The 19,440-nt window shown below is 38.4% G+C and overlaps 1 long non-coding RNA gene across 2 annotated transcripts in view; it reads right to left on the reverse strand.

Annotated features, from left to right (window-relative positions):
- Positions 1 to 19,440, reverse strand: part of LOC147375741 (uncharacterized) — a 629,781-nt gene that overhangs the window by 5,584 nt on the left and 604,757 nt on the right. The window lies entirely within an intron of this gene.

The following is a 19,440-nucleotide window of genomic DNA, read 5'->3' on the forward strand; positions in this document are numbered from 1 at the left end:
CCTATTTCTCTAGGTGTTACTTTTGTCATTGTTGCTATGAAAATGATGGGCTGGGCAAAAATGGCCTGGAAGATATGGCATAACCTAGCTACATAGTATTAATGTATATTTAAAGTTTAGTGCCTCTGTCCTATTTACCTAAGTCATAGGTCTCCTCTTATATTTCTCAAAATATATGAAGATAAAAGTAAATACTTATTAATACAAACTCAAGTTCCTCTAAAGAAGATGTAAATGTAGCCTAATTAGTCAATGAGTTGATATTTATTAAAAGCCCACAGTATGGCAAGATTGTGGACAAATATGAGGTCTTCCAGGTGGTTCAGTGGTAAAGAATCTGCCTGCCAATGCAAGAGACTCAGGAGACATGGGTTTGCCCGCTGGGTTGGGAAGAATCCTTGGAGGAGGAAATGGCAACCCACTCCAGTATTCTTGCCTGGAGAGTCCTGTGGACAGAGGAGTCTGGCGGGCTACAGTCCACCGGGTCACAAAGAGTCAGACACAACTGAGTGACTGAGCACATTTGATAATTTATCTCAGGCAATGGTATCGCCATCTATAGTTACCTAACCTAGCTCATCAGCTCTTCAGACCTACTACCACTTTCCCAACATACGGTTTCATTGCTTCCTTTCTGGATTATTAAAATAGACTTCTCTCTGGATGTCCTATTCCTCAACTATTACCCTGCCAATCCATCATCCACATTATTACTAAAATTATCTAATTATCTCATTTCTGCATTTGAAAGCCTTCAATGTCTTCTCAGAGCCTCATAACAAAAATAAATTTTCACAAAGCCCACTTGTAAAATGTTTGGACTGTATTATTTCTATTCTTTCCACCTTTGACAGATTGTGGATTTATGCCCCTCAGTAAATTTTTACTAAATGAGGAGCATTTCCCAGACAACATCCTAGTTAAATAAACACATGTCTATGGCCATGTGGTAATTTTCCTAAATTACTGAACTGATTTTTATATCTGTGCCAGTTATCTATTTAAATACATATACAAAAAGAAAAAAAAAAGATAGGGTAATGATGAGTGCCCAACATCACTGAAAGTGTGTCAGAAATAAATTACTTTTAATAATTATCTCCATTTTAAAATCTTTATGCTTCACTTTAGAAGCTTAAAAAACCAATATTGATGGCAAAATTATCAATAATCCCACTATTTAGAGATAATTAATGCTGATATTTCAGCTTCTTTCTTTCCCTTTTTTTAGAATGCAAGAATAAACTATTTAAAATCAAAATTCTATGGCATACAGAGTTTGTCACTTAGGTAGCATGAATATTCTTTCATATCATTAAACTTTTGGGGAAAATGTTCTTTTAGTAACTATACAACTTATTTGGCTATTATCCTGTCTTAAACATCAATTAATTAATCCTTAACTATATTTCTAATTATTTCCTTAATATAAATTTCTAAAAATGTGATTGCTGGGCTGGAAGGAAAGATTAGTTTTAATGTTCTCAAATAGTGATGAATTTTTCCAGAAAGTATGATAATCATGTAAGAAAATGTTCATCTCACCAACAACCTGCCAGCATTGTGCATTATCTTTTTAAGAGATTATTTTGCCATTTGAAACTAGGTTTAAAGTTTATTACTAAGATAATTTAACATGTTTTCTTATAGTAGCCATTTGTTTCGGTTCTGTTGTAAATTGCCCCTTCATGTACGTGGCCCATTTTTTTCACAGAGGTATGAAATAACACATATTTTGCCAGCAGGTTTCAACACACATGGGAAAAAGATATATTCATGGAATGTACCTTTGAAGCTGCATTCAAAAGATCTCAGGCAGAGGTTGGTGGTGAATAAAGCAATTGCTTTTGCTTAATGACACAGGTTGGGAAAGAGTTTGTAGAGCATGTTTTTCTTGAAAATAAAATATCTGTGGCTCACAATGTAGGTGTACATACAAATCAGCTTCAAAAGTGCTTTCATAGAAGGAGCTGCTGGAAACATAGTATAAATATCTGCCTTTTGTATCACAACATTTCTTTAGAAGGGCATATATAATAGTTCTTTCAAACCTAAATTTAGGAGTTGATAAGTAAAATATGAGAGGAGCTAGAAACTTCAGAGTCATCCTTGACATGTCCCCTATCCAACTGCTAACAAATTCCTATTCATTTTTCCTGCATGTCAGTCCAATAGAGCCCCCTAGATCCATCCCCTTTGCCACTGTCTTAATTCAATCCTGTCACATCTCCCAGAACCGTTGTAACAGCTTCTGAGCATCTAAAATCACTCCCAATTAGTATTTAGTCTTGGAGTTCTCTCAGAGATAAATCAATAGTTAAGTCACATTTTTTTCCTTTAAAAAAGTAACAAAATCTCATATGAGAAAATGTAGATGTTAAAAAAGCAAAAAGGAAGTAGTATGGGTAGTTCCAGCTAACTGTCAGAGATAAAAACTAAACTTCCTGCATATATTCTTTCATTCTTTCCACATACACAAAATTGGAATCATCCTATGCATGTGCAGAATCTCTTATAGAGAAATCTATTCATTGTGACTATCTTCTTAAGTTTAGAGCATTTTTCTGTAACATAATTTTAAGTGGATGCATGGTATGCCATTGTATGGACATTCAAGGCACTTTCAGTATTTCGCTATTATAAGAAATGTCACAGTAAATATTTTTGTAATTAAATATTTACTTTCATAAACATTTTTGTAATCAAATATTTACTTTCAGTTCTTAAGCACACTAATTTTTCTTCCATCCACTGTTGCTGTGGAGAAATCTGATGCCAATCTTATTCTTCTTTCCTTGTAGATGAGCTGCTCTTTCTTTCTAGAAGATGGTAAAGTCCACCACTTCTCTTTGCTAGTCCCTGTGGGAGGCTTTCCTTCTTTTTCTTGTTTGGTGCTCTACCAGCCCTTGTCATTCTAAGGTCTTGAAATTTTCAAAAATCCTGTTACATTTTTCTTTTTTCTTTAACTATTTCATTCCATTTTTCTCCCCTGGGCTTTCTGGTATTTACATAATGTCACTTCTAGTTCTAGCTGCTGTGACTCTTAGCTTTTCTGTCTTTTACTCCCTCATCCTACCTCCTGCTGACTGGGTGTGTGCTGTGTGTTGTGTGCTTAGTCACTCAGTTGTGTCAGACTCTTGAGACCTCATAGACTGTAGCCTGCCAGGCTCCTTTGTCCATGGGATTCTCCAGGCAAGAATACTGGAGTGAGTTGCCATTTCTTTCTCCAGGGAATCTTCCTGACCCAGGGATCGAACCCAGGTTTCCTGCATAGCAGTCAGACTCTTTACCAACTGAGCTACAAGCGAAGCCCAGAGTTTCTCATTCTGATCTTTTAACTTATTCCTCGTTCTGTTTCCCAAAATGTATTTTAATCATACTTATTTTAGAATATTCATCCATCTCTTCTAAAAGTTTACTCTTAGAAGATGTATGTTGCCCAGTCTGGTGTGTGTTCTGTAAGAAAGTTAACTGCCATAGTATGCTTGCTATCTCAGTCCATGAGTCCATGTTCTCTTGTGAGTGCCTATTGCTCTCTGTCTGGTAAAATGTGCAGTGGAAGAGCCCAAGGACCAAAGACAGATAAGCAAGCATAAGGAAAAATAAGGATGAGCCCAGAGCAGAGACGTGAGTCAGTATACAATCATTGTTGACCACTCCCTTTTGTTGCAAGCCCACCAGGTAACTCCTCTGGGAAAGTTTTGTTGCCAAGCAACAGTGTCAGGAGGCAAACTCTGCATAGTGACCCCCAACTCTGGGTTCAGAGGGCCAGGGCAAACCAGTGGGCACCTGAGGACAACTGATGGGCAGGAACCTGTTCACCCCAATTATTCATACCTTCAGGGATTTTTGCTATGCTACTTTGATCCTATCCCTCAGACCCAAATACTGAGAGTGTAGGTCTCTAGAAAAATAGCAGGCATTAATGATCCCAAGATAATGGAAGGAAAGGTGAGAACAAAAATTAAACCTTTCTAGCCAGGTTCACATATTTATTGCCATAACCAGTTATATCTTGTGTCTCCATTTACTGTCTCAAGAGCATCCAGTACTACCACACATTCAAAAGTCAACCATCCACTGTGGTCTTATTGGTTTTTCACAGTTTTCTGATATTATTTGTCCTAGAGTCTCTAATTTTTTCTTAATGTTTCTAGGATTGATTAGAGGCAGGGATCCAACAGCCCTTTAATTTGCTATATTGGTGAGAACCAGAAACTCATATCACAACTTTATTCTTATTTCATGGCAATTCTCTTAAAATAAATTCCTGCAAACAGAAATGCTATGGAATAGTGTACCTAAAAATTTAAGACTTTGGTTATGTTTACCAAATTCTCCAGAGTTATAAGAAGGCAAATACATGTTTTGGATCATTTACACCCAAACTCATTTAATCTCTATCCTCATAAACAAGCTGTTATGATCCATATATGTCCATATCTACAACTTGACACATGATAAACCCTCCTCTTTTCTACATGCATCTTGGTTTCTTAGAATGGTGCTGAGTTTATTCTTCATTGGACTGTAACTCAAATATTGCCTATTATGTGGATCCCTCCTCCTACTCCCCAAAGTTAATCTCTCCATTTTTCTGTTACCATATAGTATTTTGTTCATGCCTCCATTATAACATAGTGTATTTTAATTATTTACTCTTGTACCTAAAAAAAAGCAAATGGCTGTCTGAGGAGGCCTTACAAATAGCTGTGAAAAGAAAAGAAATGAAAAGCAAAGGAGAAAAGAAAAGATATATCCATTTGAATGCAGAGTTCCAAAGAATAGCAAGGAGAGATAAGAAAGCCTTCCTCAGCGATCAATGCAAAAAAAAAAAATAGAGGAAAACAATAGAATGAGAAAGACTAGAGACCTCTTCCAGAAAATTAGAGATACCAAGGGAACATTTCATGCAAAAATGGGCTCAATAAAGGACAGAAATTGTATGGAACTAATAGAAGCAGAAGATATTAAGAAGAGGTGGCAAGAATACACAGAAGAACTGTACAAAAAAGATCTCATGACTCAGATAATCATGAAGGTGTGATCACTCACACTCACCTAGAGCCGGACATCCTGGAATGTGAAGTCAGGTGGGCCTTAGGAAGCATCACTATGAACAAAGCTAGTGGAGGTGATGGAATTCCAGTTGAGTTATTTCAAATCCTAAAAGATGATGCTGTGAAAGTGCTGCACTCAATATGCCAGCAAATTTGGAAAACTCAGCAGTGGCCACAGGACTGGAAAAGGTCAGTTTTCATTCCAATGCCAAAGAAAGGCAATGCCAAAGAATGCTCAAACTACCTCACAATTGCACTTATCTCACACGCTAGTAAGTAATTCTCAAAATTCTGCAAGCCAGGCTTCAGCAATACATGAACTGTGAACTTCCAGATGTTCAAGCTGGTTTTAGAAAAGGCAGAGGAACCAGAGATCAAATTGCCAACATCCGTTGGATCATCAAAAAAGCAAGAGAGTTCCAGAAAAAACATCAATTTCTGCTTTATTGACTATGCCAAAGCCTTTGACTGTGTGGATCACAATAAACTGTGGAAAATTCTAAAGGAGATGGGCATACCAGACCACCTGACCTGCCTCATGAGAAATCTGTATGCAGGTCAGGAAGCAATAGTTAGAACTGGACATGGAACAACATACTGGTTCCAAATAGGAAAAGGAGTCCGTCAAGGCTGTGTATTGTCACACTGCTTATTTAACATATATGCAGAGTACATCATGAGAAATGCTGGGCTGGAGGAAGCACAAGCTGGAGTCAAGATTGCCAGGAGAAATAGCAATAACCTCAGATATGCAGATGACACCACCCTTATGACAGAAAGTGAAGAAGAACTAAAGAGCCTCTTGATGAAATTGAAAGAGAAGAGTGAAAAAGTTGGTTTAGATCTCAACATTTTGAAAACTAAGATCATGGCATCCAGTCCCATCACTTCATGGGAAATAGATGGGGAAACAGTGGACACAGTGGCTGACTTTATTTTTCTGGGCTCCAAAATCACTGCAGATGGTGATCGCAGCCATGAAATTAAAAGACGCTTACTCCTTGGAAGGAAAGTTATGACCAACCTAGATAGCATATTCAAAAGCAGAGACATTACTTTGCCAACAAAGGTCCGTCTAGTCAAGGCTATGGTTTTTCCTGTGGTCATGTATGGATGTGAGAGTTGGACTATAAAGAAAGCTGAGCTCCAAAGAATTGATGCTTTTGAACTGTGGTGTTGAAGACTCTTGAGAGTCCCTTGGACTGCAAGGAGATCCAACCAGTCCATCCTATAGGAGATTAGCTCTGGGTGTTCATTGGAATGACTGATGTTGAAGCTCAAAGTCCAAACTTTGGCCACCTGATGTGAAGAGCTGACTCATTGGAAAAGACCCTAATGCTGGGAAGGATTGAAGGCAGGAGGAGGAGGGGACGACAGAGGATGAGATGGTTGGATGGCATCACCGACACAATGGACATGGGTTTGGGTGGACTCCGGAAGTTGGTGATGGACAGGGAGGCCTAGTGTGCTGTGGTTCATGGTGTCGCAGAGTCAGACACGACTGAGAGACTAAACTGAACTGAACTGAACTTGTACCTAAATGAGCACCTAGACTGTGAAGTTCTTTTCGATAAAGAGTTTATCTTAATCATCTTATTATTGCCAGAGGCTTGTGACTTTCACTGAAAGGTGATCAGTCAATGTTTGCAGAAACAACGAATGAATTTTCAACCAACAGAAACTGAACTAAAAGTACATAACACTGTATAAGCACTTTGGTTCCATACATCTTCAAAACCACTTGTTCTATTATTTCCACTTTGTAGATGAGAAAACCAAAGCTTAGTGAGGGTAGGTAGCTTCCTAGGGTAGAGCTGAAATTTGAATTCCCATCTAATTCCAGAGTTTAAGGGCAAAGTAGCAATGCAAAAATCCAAGAGGGGAAGAAGATCTGGGGCTAACAGGTTTCTACTCATGAGGTTAAGTTGAGACCTAGCCACTAGGGTCTTATGGTTCCTGCTTGTTCTGTGCTTGGATAAGTGTGGGTAAACAAAATCAGGAAGATCATTTAATAAGAAAGTTCACTTTTTTGTGTGTGTAAAGTTACTATTTCTAACTCAATGCAATCCAGCATTTGAGACACATTGCCTTCACCATTCAAAATAAACCTTAAACTAGAAGGATTAAATTATGTCAACTGAGAAATAGTCTAAATAGTTTCTTTGTATAATAACCTTGCTAAGATACTATTAAAAGAAGAGATTTGAAAACATTCATCTGCCAGCAACATGACATAATTCATATCTTTGTAAAACAGTTCCATTTCAGAATGTTCCTAAATTTGCATAGTCTTCTACTAGTATTTCCTGATAGGGGAATGGAGTAGGAAGAGAATATAAGTATCGTAAGAGGCAAACAAACAAATATTGAGATACTGAGCTAAGCTATGTGGATATGCTGTTTAATTTCTAGAATTACTTTAAGAAGTTTCAAGCATATAATTAATGGCATATATGATGAACTAGCTTAGAGATTTTTACCATCCTCATGAAAAACTCTACAGATGCAAACAAGGAACACATGTTGAATTGCATCATTTTGATGCCTCCGGTAGATACATATGGTTGAAAGATGACTGTATGATAACAAGTAGTCCTACAAGATCAAGTTTTCAGCTGTCTTCATCATCTACCACCTGGCAGTCAACCAGGCAGAGGAGGAGGAATGGATCACCTATGCCCCCGATCCGCTCTGACATGCTCTTGTTATTTCAGGCATGGAGACACAGTCCAAGGTAAATGTCACTGATATGTATTCCCCTAAAGCTGAATAAAAACAAAGGCAGAGCTTATTGATTTTTTAAAATTAATTTCTTTCTGCCAGACTTCATTTAGGCCCATTGCCTACTTTCCTTGAGAACACCTGGGCAAGCAGAAATTTCCACTGCTGATTTAGAACATGGGAAAATCAAACTATAAAGAGCAAAGTTTTTGTCATTTAATACAAGGGAAAAGTGATCTTCAAGAGGGGCGTGGTGATAAATTGCTAAAAGGAGTTAGCAAACATCCAGGAAAGTGCCCCAGAGGTATAAGAATGACACCACATTCTGATGTTATCCTTTCTGAAGGTAGAGATTCTTACTGTTGAAAGTTTCTTTATTTTTCTGGCATATTTCCATATCTACTTCTGCATTACAGTTGGTCATTTTATTAAATATGTTTTTGAAGCACTTTAGCAAAGTGTATGTCAGGATTCCCAAACATGAGAGGTGGGAACTTCTATCATTTTAGACTTCCTTGTCCAAAAGAGAGTATAATTTAAGATTAAGCCCCAAAGGAATGGGCTTCTCAGGTGGCACTAGTGGTAAAGAATCTACCCGCAAATGCAGGAGACACAGGTTCGATCCCTGGATCAGGAAGATCCCCTGGAGGAGGGCATGGTAACTCAGTCTAGTATTCTTGCCTGGAGAATCCCATGGATAGAGGAGCCTGGCAGGCTACAGTCCCTAGGGTTGCAAAGAGTGGGACACAACTGAAGCAACTTAGCATGCACACAGCTGAAGGAATGTGACCCAGTGAGCTCTCTTACTGTTGAAAGACTTATATAAGAATAAAACATTTAAGATTTTATGAAAATATTTAGTCGAGGTGTTTTAACTTAGAAGCACAATGGTCTACAGACCCTCAATGCTCTAGACATGAAGTGAATCTCAACACGAAAGACAAGTGTGAAGGGTCACTGAAGAAAGAAAATAGATGAAATGGAAGAGCCACTGCCATGATTTCCTTCTTCACAAGTATTGTGAAGTTAACCTTTGGAACCTGCTCTCTTCCTTGTGCTGAAAGGAACATCTGCTTATTAGAAGCAATGAAAATGAAATGTAACAGGTGCTGATGGTACACTTTTGAACATGGGAAGAGGTGATATAGGTCTGCTCAGGAACTAATGGCCCTGAGATACTACAGTTCTAACTCCTGGGTCATGACCCTGAGACTGAAAAATAAACTGAATTATATGTGACTTGATAGACAGCCTGATGACTTATGCCCTGCATATCATAACACTGAGTATGTAACTTTATTGAAAATCAAGACATTTTATTACTAAAGCTTTGGATTTCTTTCTCTTTCTTAAACACACACACACACTGTTTTCAATAACTGAGATACAAAATTCAGGCCCATCTTACAATACCTTAAAGTTGACCCTGGCCTGATTGCTACACAGACATCCCTACTACAGTACAAACGTGTGGTAGACCAGAATTGTTTTGTGCTGGGAAGTAGATAAATGACATGGATTGAAATCATGGTAAATTTAAATTGATGGCCTAATTAGTATTATCTCTTTTTGTATTCATTGTAAGAAAAATTATCCAGGAGGAACTCATTTTGCATTAATGTTGATATAAAGTGTAATTCTCCAGGATTTTCATTGTAATTTGGCATTAATTAATGCATCATTATTTTAAAGTGTTAATTAAATTGTTACAGAAAAGGACATCTGCAGTGGCTCAGAAAGAAAATCACATGAACAATTAGTTTTGTATAGGTCTGTGGTGCAGAATCCAAGATCACATGCATGGCAGCAGCCTAGAGGCCAAGGTAGGTGGCAGACGGAAAGAGCCCTGCTCTTCCCCACTCAGTGCACTGTTGACAGTACCTGCCCACTTCTGTTACCTTGGCCACTGTGTTCACTCTCTAGATGAACACTCTCTAGACCACTGGATATTTGTTCCATCTTAGGATAGAAAGCACTTCAGGACTATGGGATTTTCCTTCATTTTTTTTCTGGGAGCTTAGCAGAAATAACTGACCATTCTCATGTCAGTAAAAAGAATAACAGTCTCCTTTTTCAGTTCCTTTTTTTTTTTTGCAATATTGTCTGAAGATTTCGGAAATAGGCTGCTGTTGAAGGTTAGGTTAATATTTCTTCTGATAATAAACTCCATACAAAACTGTGACAAATCAAAGGGGAGATAATCTGTGGTAATTCCTTACGCAGTGGACCATCATTGTGAAGGCATCTGGAAGTCATTGAATGCTATCCCGGCTTAAAATATATCATTCCAAGGAAATTCCACCATGATTTCATATATCAAGGAATTGTGGCAATCAGATAGCAATGCGGGTTGGCAGTTCAATGGAACTTGGGACTCGGAGGGAGTATATCAAGTAGGCCTCAGATACTCTGCATCACAGTCTCATAGGACACAGAAATTTGGGGAATCTTACTGTCAGCAATGTTATACTATATTTATCCCTGTAGGACTTTACTGAATGAGCATTCTTTGTCAAGAGTTGTAAACTAAGATTCCCAGAGGAAGAGTATAAAAGAATAGTATAACATCATACCGTGTAAAACTATGAACCCCTTAAGTTGGTTACATAGTTTTTTTCTGGATACCAACTTAACGCTAAGGTTACAACATATCCGTTAGCAGCCACAATGAGAGTCTCTAATATCTTAGGTTCTGCAAACTTCTCCTAACAGATAACCCTGTTTTATGAACCTATGAGGCAAAGCCCAAATTTCTACTACCAAGTTGAAGTAAAACCTTTCCTCTTTGCATTAAATAATAAATTGGACCAAAAAAGATGAGAGTCACTCCATACTGTTCTGATGGTTCTCCTAAATGATTGGTATTTCACTTCCTTCCTCATGAAGATGCATACTTGCTGCAGATGAAGATTTCTTCATCTTTTGTCCAGTTTGCAGCCTGGTGCCAGGATTGTTCAATGAACAGTCAATTGATTTATTCATGTAACTCATGGATAATTGCCTTCCTAAAAGAGTTGACCACAAAGTTTCTACAAGTTCAATAGATTCTACTTGAGAGTGATTGGTTTCACACAAGTATTTCCAAATCTTTAAGGCCCCAAAGTTCTTCATTGTCTATACTAATTGCTAGAAAAGGCTATGAAATGAAACAGCCTGAAAATCAAATCTAATCGCAACTAAAGAGGACAATTTGGTTAGTGGAAAAAAATCTCTCCTGGCAGAGAAATAAGTATTTTTGAAAAATATATAGTAGGAGGAAGAAAAGGGTAGAAGCCAGTTGCTACTGCAGAACTGGAAGAACCCATTCGTTGCCTGTGGCAATGTTACACGACCCTTAGGTCAGGATTCACTCTGTCCCCTGAGATTAAATTACTTTAAAAGGAGTCCTCATCTCTCAGCAAGGATTCCTCCCAGTCTCCCCAGAGATTTTGGAAGTTACGGTGAGTGTTGAGAAAACACTTCTAGTTACCTTTGGTTTTGAATTTTTGCTTTGACCAAAGACCAAATTATCTCAGTTTATCAATTATCACTATGTGCTTTTATGAAATAGTTTACTTCGGTTTGGACTCCCCACTTCCCAAAACGTTGATTTGGGAGCAAGCAGAGGCATTCACAACAACAAAGCATAATTGTCCAACTTGAATATGACACATGTCTGTACTCAAGGTCACTTCCCATCCTTGGGAGAAAACAATTTTCAGTGATCATCTTCTCTTGTTCACCCTCCTTTTGCATCCTAGATCTCAAACTTGTGCCCTCTCTCCTTTCTACAGTGAACTTCAGCCTTGAAAGACTGCTAACTTCTTTTGCAAAACAGTTTAGACTCCTCTTTGTTTTATTGTCTATTTTCATGCCATGCCCCTAGGCCCTACTCTCCTAACTGAAATGGGTCTTTCAAATCAGTTTTGCCAAACAAAGGACTTTTGAGTCTTTCTTAGCAAACAGAAGAATTTGCATTCACTTGAGTTTTTAATAACTTTTTATGTTTTGTTGAGCTTATCATCTCATAATTTCAACAGTTACCTTGGACTCTTTAGAAAATTCTGGTTTCTTGTTAACCATGCTTCAGTCCCTCATATCAGATGCCAATTCCTTTCAGGCAACGAACATGTGTCTAGTTTCCTTCATAGGTGTTTGTAAATGCCAAGTAGACTCTCCTGCCCACTTTGGGCACTAAATAAAGACAAATGCTGCTGAGAAGCAAAAACTGACAGAATTTCAGAGAGATGACAAGTGTTTCAAAGAGATGAAAGTGTTTCCAGGCCCAAGGTTTGGATGTGAGAAAGGAATTGTGCAGAGGATTTTACTACCATCCTTGAAATAAGAAAAATCCAGAAAGAACACAAAACTAGCTTTCATTTTTAAAGCATAAGATGCTCTACATTTCTTGCTCTAAATTAAGTGCTGTGGCATTCAGTTAAAACCACCTTGTGTCCAATAATATACTTCCTGGCCTGCCCCAAGGTCTTCAGGAAGCATTTTATCTTTCATATAATTGCCAGGGTGAATCCCTAGTTATAACATACTCTACAGCATATAAAATAATTGTTGCAACTGAACCGATCACATAAATATTAGTGATTGAAGAGATTGGTTGGGATAAATCAATGTGGGTGACATATTTAATAAACTTTGTATAAACATTGTTTGCAACAGCTATAAATAAAATTGTCTTTAGGAATTTTACATATTGCACATCTCCCTATTCAAGGAGAAGCATAGGCATGATTTTTAGCTGCACGAAATGACAAGCAATGCCTTTTCTAACCTGCCCAAATCAGACCAGGCAAGTTGAATCAGGGAGCGTGCCCACACCTGGCTCGGCCTGTGCTGGGGCTTGCTCTGGTGTCCGAGCTCTCCACATGGCTCACTTGCCAGTGGGAATGAGAATCAGTCAGAAGAGAAAGTCAAGCCAACATTCTGCTTCTTTTCTTTTTTTCCCCAAAGAAAAAACCACACCATAAATAAAGCATGATTGAGATGGCATTTTACATTCACACAGATTTTGGCATAAATAAATAAAAGGGATTTTGTTCAAATTCTGTCATCCTTACGTGCCATTTTAAAATTATCTTTCCCTACCAGTTCAGCATATTCAACTACACTCTGGGAGTCATCTTGGCTCCCTCCAGTGGCTGACTTAGTGACTGAAACCAACAGGGGTATTTCTAGAGGCCATACAGCCTAGTGGTTCAAGGCGGAAGCACTTAACTTCTGAGATAAAGAGTTCAAATCACTCTGGGAATTCTGCCTCACCCTTACCATGCATTATCTTTTCTGGAAAGGTTTGAGGTGTGGATTTTAATTGATCTACCTCATAATCTCCCATCCAAATTGATATATTTCACTGTTTCCATTTTATGAATGAAAACAACCCATTGGAAGGCAGTGGGAGGACTGGGGATGCTAAAAGGTCATGGCGATGCCTCATGTCTGAGCTCAGGACCAGGGAGTTTCCGTAACAGCCTTCTCTAGACTCAGATCCTATCATATTTTCTGCCTTATTATTGTTAGATTCCAAGGGATGACAAAGTGCAGAAATATTTAGGTTCCTTTTTTCAAAGAGGTCAGACATAATACAGTGTGTCTTCAGCTTTAAGCTTAATGAAATGTCACATACACATTTGGAAATTCAGGTATGAACTATGGGTCTTACATTGTTTGAAATTTACAACTTTCACATTTATTTTTATTAGTAATATTTTAGTCGCTCAATATATTTCCCTGGCATTAATGGAAAAAACATGGTGTCTTCAAGCAGCCAAAATAATCTCTCTAAACTCCCACTGAGTTTAAGCAAAGGCCTTGCAATTTAATGACTGAAGTTACAGCTACAGACTTCCAGTGTGGTGGGTTCAAATCCCATTAAATTAGACTCTAATTAAAATTCATCTGAGCTATTTTTTCATTGTGTAATCTTTTTAAAGTTCTTAATGACTCACTTTAACCTCATTTTACTCAAGGAAAACAAAGGGGAAATTAAAAAAAATAAAGCAAGGCAGGAAAAAAAGCAGATGAATTAGAGGATGATATGATGCCTTTTTAAAACGCAGCCTGAGAACTGGGTGTGCAGTGCAGACATCAAGAGGAGACTTAATTAGGGCTCAACCGCTCAGTTCATAGTTCTCGAGTCTTTATAAAAGCCAAGAGCAAAGCTAAATCACGTGTAATTTGCCATTATTTCCCCAGCTAGCTCTCTCTGAAATGTTATTTTTCACTTACCTTTTCCTTTTTTTCTCATCTTGAGAGCATGGTATCAGACCTTGTATATACAGTGTGCCACTTGCCTGCTGTCAGAGAGAGAAGTGACAACACTTGTCACTACCAATCTCTTCATGTCTGGTCTCATCTGAGCAATACACACAGCCTGATTTCCAGGTGTTTGTTGAAACTCCGAGTTATGTAACATGTCTTTGCTGTGCTCAGAACTGAAAAAGAAGCACCGCAGGGGGAATAAATTCTTATCTTTCTAAGAACTCTGAATGTGCATAATAGTGATTTTAGCCCAGTTCCACGTTACTGAAGGGACAACTGGGAGAAAGAGAAAGGAGGCATTGTAAAGCTAAAGAGGAAACTGATAGATTCAGGGACGGTCAAGTAGCAATGATGGCAAGGATCTACAAACTTAAAAAATTAAAGAAATGTGAGTATACAGTTGAAGAATTTCACCATTACTAACAGCAATATATACTTTTTTTTTTTTTTAAAGATTATCCTTTCTGTTTACTACCCAGTTTATATATTGCCAAGGGCAACAAAATTTTTTTAATGTTTTTAACTATGTCTACTGCTACCCAGCTATATTGTGATTTATCAAAGTAAAATGTCATCTATTGACCTATTAAAGCAGTAAATGAAGATTTTAGGTCTTTTACACACATAAATATACATACAGCTGTTGTTCAGTGACTAAGTCATGTTCAGCTTTTTGTGACACGATGAATTATAGCATACCAGGCTCCTCTGTCCTTCACTATCTCTTGGGGTTTGCTCAATTTCATGTCCGTTAAGTCAGTGATGATACCTAACTGTCTCATCCACTGCGACCCCCTTCTCCTTTTGCCCTCAATCTTTCCCAGCATCAGGGTCCTTTCCAATGAGTCAGCTCTTCGCATCAGGTGGCCAAAGTATTGGAGCTTCAGCTTCAGCATCAGTCCTTCCAGTGAATATTCAGGATTGATTTTCATTAAGATTGACTGGTTTGATGTGTTTGCGCTCTAAGAGATTCCCACAAGTCTTCTCCAGCACCACACTTAGAAATCATCAATACTTCAGTGCTCATCCTTCTCTTACATCCATGCATGACTACTGGAAAAACCATAGCATTTACTATACAAACCTTTTTGGCAAAATGATATCTCTGCTTTTTAATACACTGCCTAGGTTTGTCATAACTATCCTTCCAAGATGCAAGTTCAGTTTCAGTTCAGTCTCTCAGTCATGTCCAACTCCTGCAACCCCATGGACTGCAGTATCCCAGGCTTTCCTCTTCATCACCATCTCCCAGAGCTTGCTCAAACTCATGTCCACTGAGTCAGTGACACCATCCAATCATCTCATTCTCTGTCATCTCCTTCTCTTCCTACCTTCAATCTTTCCCAGCATCAGGGTCTTTTCAAATGAGTCAGCTCTTTGTGTTAAGTGGCCAAAGTATTGGAGTTTCAGCTTCAGCATCAGTCCTTCCAGTGAATATTCAGTACTGATTTCCTTTATGATGGACTAGTTGCAGTCCAAGGGACTCTCAAGAGTCTTCTCCAACACCACAGTTCAAAAGCATCAATTCTTCGGCACTCAGCCTTCTTCACAGTCCAACTCTCACATCCATACATGACTACTGGAAAAACCATAGCTTTGACTAGACAGACCTTTGTTGGCAAAGTAATGTCTCTGTTTTTTAATATATTGTCTAGGTTGGTCATAGCTTTTCTGCCAGGGAGCAAGTGTCTTTTAATTTCATGGCTCAGTCACCATCTGCAGTGATTTTGGAGCCCAAGAAAATAAAGTCTGTCATTGCTTCCATTGTTTCCCCATCTATTTGCCACGAAGTGATGGGACTGGATACCATGATCTTAATTTTCTGAATGTTGAGTTTTAAGCCAGCTTTTTCACTCTCCTCTTTCACTTTCATCAAGAGGCTCTTTAGTTCTTCTTCACTCTCTGCCATAAGGGTGGGGCCATCTGCATATCTGAGGTTATTGATATTTCTCCTAGCAATGTTTTTTTTTTTAAATTTATGTTTTATTAAAGGATAATTGCATTACAGAATTTTGTTGTATTCTGTCAAAGCCCAACATGAATCAGCCTTAGGAATACATATATCCCTTTCCTTTTGAAACTCCCTCCCATCTCCCTCTACATCCTATTCCTCTAGGTTGATACAGAGCCCCTGTTTGAGTTTCCTGAGTCATACAGCAAATTCCTGTTGGCTATCTATTTTACATATGGTAATGTAAGTTTCCATGTTACTCTTTCCATACATCTCACCTTCTCCTCCCCTCTCCCCGTGTCGATAAGTCTATTCTCTATATCTCTGTCTCCACTGTTGCCCTGTAAATAAATTTTTCAGTACCATTTTTCTAGATTCCATATATATGCATTAGAGTATGCTATTTATCTTACTCTTTCTGACTTACTTCATTCTGTATAATAGGTTCTAGGTTCATCTACCTGTTTAGAACTTTCGCAAATGTGTTCCTTTTTATAGCTTAGTACTATTCTGTTGTGTATATGTACCACAGCTTCTTTATCCATTCATCTGTCGATGGACATCTAGGTTGCTTCCATGTTCTAGCTATTGTAAATAGTGCTGCACTGAACATTGGGATACATGTGTCTTTTGAAATTTTGGTTTCCTCAGGGTATATGCCTAAGAGTGGGATTGCTGGGTCACATGGTGGTTTTATTCCTAGGTTTTTAAGGGATCTACATATCATCTTCCACAGTGGCTGCATCAATTTACATTCCCACCAACAGCGCAAGAGCGTTTCCTTTTCTCCACACCCTCTCCAGCATTTATTGTTTGTAGACTTTTTGATGATGGCCATTCTGACTGGTGTGAGGTGATATCTCATTGTAGTTTTGACTTGCATTTCTCTAATAATGAGCGATGTTGAGCATCTTTTCATGTGCTTGTTAGCCATCTGTATGTCTTCTTTGGAGAAATGTCTGTTTAGGTCTTTTTCCCACTTTTTTGATTGGGTTGTTTGTTTTTCTGGTATTGAGTTGTATGAGCTGCTTGTATATTTTGGAAATTAATCCTTTGTCAGTCATTTCATTTGCTACTATTTTCTCCCATTCTTAGGTTTGTCTTTTCACCTTGCTTATAGTTGCTTTTGCTCTGCAAAATCTTTTAAGTTTAATCAGGTCCCACTTGTTTACTTTTGTTTTTATTTCCGTTACTTTAGGAGGTAGGCCATAAAGGCTCTCGCTTTGATTTATTTCATCTAGTGTTCTGCCTATGTTTTCTTCTAAGAGTTTTATAGTTTCTGATGTTAGCTTTAGGTCTTTAATCCATTTTGAGTTTATTTTTTTGTATGGTGTTCTTTTACATGTAGCTGTCCTACCTAAACAGTAAGACCTAAACAGACCTTACATGGCATCCGGTCCCATCACTTCATGGCAAACAGATGGGGAAACAATGGAAACAGTGGCTGACTTTATTTTTCTGGGCTCCAAAATCACTGCAGATGGTGATTGCAGCCATGAAAGTAAAAGACACTTGCTCCTTGGAAGGAAAGTTATGACCAACCTAGATAGCATATTAAAAAGCAGAGACATTACTTTGTCAACAAAGGTCCATCTAGTCAAGGCTATGGTTTTTCCAGTGGTCATGTTTGGATGTGAGAGTTGGACTGTGAAGAGAGCTGAGCACTGAAGAATTGACGCTTTTGAACTGTGGTGTTGGAGAAGACTTTTGAGAGTCCCTTGGACTGCAAGGAGATCCAACCAGTCCATTCTGAAGGAGATCAGTCCTGGGTGTTCACTGGTAGGACTGATTTTGAAGCTGAAACTCCAATACTTTGGCCACCTGATGCGAAGAGCTGACTCATTTGAAAAGACCCTGATGCTGGGAAAGATTGAGGGTGGGTGAAGAAGGGGACGACAGAGGATGAGATGGTTGGAGGGCATCACTGACTCAATGGACATGAGTTTGGGTCAACTCCAGGAGTTGGTGATGGACAGGAAGGCCTGGCGTGCTGCGATTCATGGGGTCACAAAGAGTCGGACACAACTTAGTGACTAAACTGAACTGAAGTCCATTTTAGTCACTGATTCCTAAAATGTAAGTGTTCACTCTTGCTATCTCCTGTTTGACCACTTGCAATTTGCCTTGATTTATAGACCTAACTTCCCAGTTTCCTATGTAATATTGTTCTTTATACCATCAGACTTTACTTTCATCACCAGTCACATCCAAAGCTAGGTGTTGTTTTTGCTTTGACTCCATCTCTTCATTCTTTTCTGGAGTTTTTTCTCCAGTGATGTCCAGTAGCATATTGGGCACCTACCAACCTGGGGAGTTCATCTTTCAGTGTTCTATCTTTTGCCTTTTCATACTGTTCATGGGGTTCTCAAGGCAAGAATACTGAAGTGGTTTGCCATTCCCTTCTCCAGTAAACCATGTTTTGTCATAACTCTCCATCATGACCCATCCATCTTGGGCAGCTTACATGGCATGGCTCATAGTTTCATTGAGTTAGACAAGGCTGTGGTCCATATGATCAGTTTGGTTAGTTTTCTGTGATTGTGGTTTTCATTCTGTCTGCCCTCTGATGGAGAAGGATAAGAAACTTATGGAAGCTTCCTGATGTGAGAGCCTATTCAAGAGTAAACTGGGTGTTATTCTTATGGGTGGGGCCATGCTCAGTAAATCTTTAATCCAATTTTCTGTTGATGGGCACAGCTGTGTTCCCCCCCTGTTTGACCTGAGAGAACACAGCCCTGCCAATGGGCTGCAGTCACCATCCACAGTGATTTTGGAGCCCAAGAAAAGAAAATCTGTCACTGCTTCCACTTTTTCCTCTTATATTTGCCATGGGAGTGATGACAGGATGCCATGATCTTGGTTTTATAATGTTGAGTTTTAAGCCAGCTTTTTCACTGTCTTCAAGTGGCTCTTTAGTTCCTCTTCACTTTCTCCCAATAGAGTGGTGTCTGAGTATCAGAGATTGTTGCTATTTCTCCCAGCAATCTTGATTCCAACTTGTGATTCATCCATCCCAGCATTTTGCTTGATGTTCTCTGCATGTAAGTTAAATAAGCAGAGTGAAAATATACAACATTGTCATACTCCTTTCCCAATTTGAAGCCAGTCCACAGTGGAAATATAAAGAATTTCCACTTTATATTCTTTAGTCTTTTTTTTTTTAATCCCTGAATTATTTTAAAATAACTTCCTTGTCTTTATTTTCTCTGTTCTTTCTTTCCAGAATGCCTATTAAGTCTATGTTAGACCTCATTTTTGGGTCATAAGGTGTTCCAAAACATTTCCTCTGTTCATCTCTTTCTATTATCATTCTTTATGGGATATTTTCTGACTGTATCTTATAACACTTTTATTCAAATTTGGCTATCATATATTAATTTTAAAAACACTTTATTTTTTTCAAATTGTTCCATTTTCTATTGTTGATTCATTAGTGAAAGATATTCATTCTTT

Source organism: Bos grunniens, chromosome 3 (assembly GCF_055505025.1).
Source record: "Bos grunniens cultivar Pamir isolate PY7600 chromosome 3, Bosgru_T2T1.0, whole genome shotgun sequence".
In the NCBI taxonomy this organism is placed as follows: Eukaryota; Metazoa; Chordata; class Mammalia; order Artiodactyla; family Bovidae; genus Bos; species Bos grunniens.